The sequence below is a fragment of the Callospermophilus lateralis genome, assembly GCF_048772815.1.
Source record: "Callospermophilus lateralis isolate mCalLat2 chromosome 11 unlocalized genomic scaffold, mCalLat2.hap1 SUPER_11_unloc_3, whole genome shotgun sequence".
NCBI lineage: Eukaryota > Metazoa > Chordata > Mammalia > Rodentia > Sciuridae > Callospermophilus > Callospermophilus lateralis.
In genome coordinates, this window is record NW_027510155.1 from 8,563,938 (window position 1) to 8,568,442 (window position 4,505).

Sequence of the window (4,505 nt, forward strand, 5' to 3'; positions counted from 1 at the left end):
CTTTTGCTGAAAAATTAACCACTGCACCTGTGCAGAAAGATTTCTACCCATGTGCCTCAAAGTCTGCATATCTACAAGAACATTGTTATGTATTCAAGCCTCCAGATACCTTGTTTTTGAATCACTTCTATGTCATCGGTCAAGAAATGGGTTGAGTTTCAGAAAAGTTCAGCGATTTATGCCATTAACTGAGAGGAAAAATAACTATGAATAGCAAAGGGTTTTGCATTTTTCAATCTGCAGTCACTGTTCTAAACAAAGAGTATGGCCTTGGAACTGTGAAATAACTTTGTCCTTCATAAAAAGCTGCATTATATCCATGTATTGCAAAATAATATGCCCTGTGCACTGGAGTGCAAACAAGAATTTCTGAACCTCTTTGGAAAGCATATGTACAGTCTAATCAGTATTGCAAAAATATATGACATGATATTGAATAAGGCCCAAAGCAAAGTACATGTTAAGCTATTGAATGTGACTATTTTTTCCTTTTCCTCTATACAATGTTTCTCTTCTGCCTTGGATTCTCAAGAGAGTAAACTAGTTTCACTGATAATATAAACATGAGCTAAACATCTACCAGATGACAAAAACCTGACTGTGATCTTAATTTATCCTTCCCTAACTGCGCAAATTTTAGCAAAGCATCTATCTTTTCTGTACCTCCTTTCCTTGTCTATTAAATGTGGACAATGTATGTATCCCAATAAAATTTCAGAAATGTTTGTGAGAAAAAATGAGGTGGCATTGATGAAAGTTTGCATATGATATTATCACAAATCTTTAAGGACCATTCTAGGTGGAGCTGACAAATACTTTACAATGATATATATAGAAATGTAAATATTTTTTGCCACATTCTCAAGTTTCCTTTTGACTTATTTTTTGAAATATTTGAAAAGATTCCTTTTTTGTACCAAGACATAGCTGCATTATAGACAGTAGTATCTACTCTGATAATGATCATCACACATGCCAGCTATGTAAGCACAGGGGAGAGACACGGGCTTCTTCCCTATTGCCTGGAGAGGAGCTAATAGACTGATGCTGAGGAACTAAGGAAGGCAAGAGCAGATGAGTCTTCCTTTGTGCCCCACAGTGGGACACACTTATCTTCCCCAAAACAAAAGGGATCATTGAGATAATTAAACTTGGAAGAGTCACTTCATAATCCTTTTTTTTCTATAAAATACTTAGCTACAAAAATGTAGAAAATTTGTGTTTTATACTTTTTGAAAAAGGCAAATTTGATAAATCTTATACCTGGTATACACTAGGAGTATTTTAAAAATATTTTAAATATTCAAAATAAAATCATAAAGTAGAGGACATACCACAAACTATGTCCTTACTGGGTGATATATACTGTGAATAGGCCTGTGCATGTGGTTGCCAATTTTAGTTTTAGACATAAAGAAACTAGGCCCAGGGAATTTTGAAACTTTCCCATGACCTCATTGTGTGTTTATGACTGGTGATTCCACTTACATTTGTCTGAGAAAATAGATACAAACTTAATAAAAAAAGCAAATGGCTAGATGTAAAATGAGCCTAAAATAAAATGCAATCCAATCAATGTTACAAACACTTTTATTGATCATAATATACAATGCCTTGTGTCTTTGTTTTTTGTAGTGCTAGGGACTGGAACACACACACACACACACACACACACACACACACACACACAGAGTCAAACATGTACTCTACCACTGAGATACACTCCCAGTCTCACATTGACCTTCTTTTGGCAGTATTGGCATTGAACCCAGGTGTCCTTTACCACTGAAGTATATCCCCAGGCATTTTTATTTTTTTGATTTGGAGTAGAGGTTTTGTTAATTTTCTGAGGCTGCTATTTAAACTGCAATTCTTCTATCTCAGTCTCCCAAATAGCTGGGACGTTAGGTAAGGGCCACAGCCTTCAACCTGCTTTGAAACTTTTTAAAGAAAGTATTTTATATTGTATTTGGGATGACCATCATGTTGGTCAGTTTTTCACTGCTGTTTCCAAAATACCTGATGAGAACAACATCGAGAAAGAAAAGTTTATTTTGAACTCACAGTTTCATATGTCTCAATTACTGGTAGGATTACTCAAGGCCTGAGGTGAGGCAAAAATCTTATGACAGAAAGGTGAAGCAGAGGAAAAGTGCTCACTTCACAGCAGCCAGGAAATAGGGGGGGAAAGAAAGAAGTCAGGAGAAAATATAAATACACCTGGCCAGACTCACCATGACCTACTTCCTCAAGCCAGGCCCTAACTGCTTTCACTTATCATCCAGCAGCCTATTCAAATTAACATTATTAATCCATCAAATGGACTAATCCACTGATGGCATCACAATCCTAAGGGACTAATCATTTCACCTTTCAGGATTGCTGCAGTTCCTAATACATGAGCTTTGGGTGGGAAGAGTCCAGATCCAAACATAACAATAAGAATTTTAATGGCATGTGTCATATGTAAGATAAAGTGTGGATTATGACTCAAAGTTCTTAAGAAATTTTCTACTTCTCTCATTATTAGAAAATATTCTAATTTATTTGTCATACACATATAATGTGATCTCTCAATTTTTGTCATAGCAGTTTTAGTTTCACTATGTGAAGAATATAAAATATGAATTTTAGACACACAAGTATTATTTTTAAATATTTTAAATTTTTTTTAAGATAGAATGTAATTTAAACTACTTGAACATTTTTAAATTATAATATGAAAACATTGGGACTAAGAGTCATAATAAAAGGTTAGGTGTACCTGAATTTAAGTGAACAAATGAGAGGTTATCTGAAAAGTATTAATACCCAAATGCATGATGAAAATTTTATTTAATGTATCATCAATATAAGGAAAGTCCAATGACAATTTATTATATTACAAAAAATTATTATATTCATTGAGAAAAAAATGGAAGTAACTTTGAATTAAGATTATGATTTTGATCTTGCTACTGACAATACTGAACTTTGTTGTTAATCTCTTTGATTATATGATGTATAATTTCACAGATGGGTATGAAAATTTATGTGATATCCTCACAATTATCTGGCATGAGATATTATTCAACTTTTATTGAATTCTACTTCTCTTTTAGCACTTAACTCTGAAAGCTCAGCTAAACAGAAAAGATGTATTTTCTAGGATGTTGAACAAGCATGAATCCATGGTCTGCTAAAGTGACTTCATAGAGAAATACTCACACAAAATAGGAGTTAAGAGGCATGTAATGAAATTTCTAAAGGAAGCTAACTTCCTGTCTTTGTATAAGGCTGTCATAATTGGTTTGAACCCCTCTAGGACACATCAAAGCATGAGTAAGGGCATTGAGGAACTTAATTGATGAACTTGATTTCACATTCCATTTTCAAGCATCTACAAAGCCCATCCAAGATTTGACAAAAAATAGTATTATGATTTTTTTGGAATGTTAAACATTTTCTTTTCTTCAGTATTTACAATTACCTCTAAAATTTTGTATTTTCCTTCTCAATTATTTTTCAGTGAAGAGTAGAAACAAGAGTTATGTACACTCTTCATCACGCTTCCTTCCCAGGTGCAAAGTCTGAATGGCTTGCATGATAGTAATATGGCCATTCTATTTCATGGTTTTTACATTTGCTGAAAGACCGCTATTTGAAACACTAATCCTTTATATGGCAGATATGGATAAAATTCAGAGATACTTTTGTTAAATATGATGGTCTATTGTTTTCCAAGTTGATGTTGCATTTTGGACCCAAAATTTAAAAAATAAAAGGAAAAGAAACTGCTGAAATTGAAATTAGGTACCCTGGGAGGAACAATCATATTGAAATCAGCATTGTCTTTAGATATTTTTTTACATGTATATTTTTAAGTAGCACTACATTCCTTTAATTTTTCATCTTTATATTTGTAACCTTATTTTTAACTACAAAGATGGATGTGTACAGTGTCTCTTTTCAATAACCCTAGAAATCAAAATATATACTACAGGTTTTTATATTTTAAGCAATCATTGTGCAAATAATAGAATTAAGAAATATTTCTTTCTCAGTATAGATTGTGTCTATATGACCATGTAAACATCATAAGACCACAAGTAAAATCTTATGTAAATATAAGACTTATCTGTGATAAGGAGGGGCAATCCAGAAAACACCTTAGCCTTCCTATGTGAATGTCTGATGCATAGAAAATAGTATTATGTATTCATTAAAATTGCTTTAGTTTATTAAATTATGGATGTTTTAATTTAAACTTCTGTAATTTCATGGTAACAGATTAACAAAAGATTAATTATCATTAATAGCAATTTTTTATTTTGGATTATAAAAATTAAATTATACCTAAAAATCAAATTTAAACTAAGCCTATTCACAATCACTGCACTTTCTCAGATTAGTAACACAATAAAACCATTAAAGAGAAATCTATTGTGGTAAAAATCAGAAAACTTAAAACATTCTCCTTTTATATAGGTTCTTATAACAGTGATAATGCCAAAATACATTGTTAC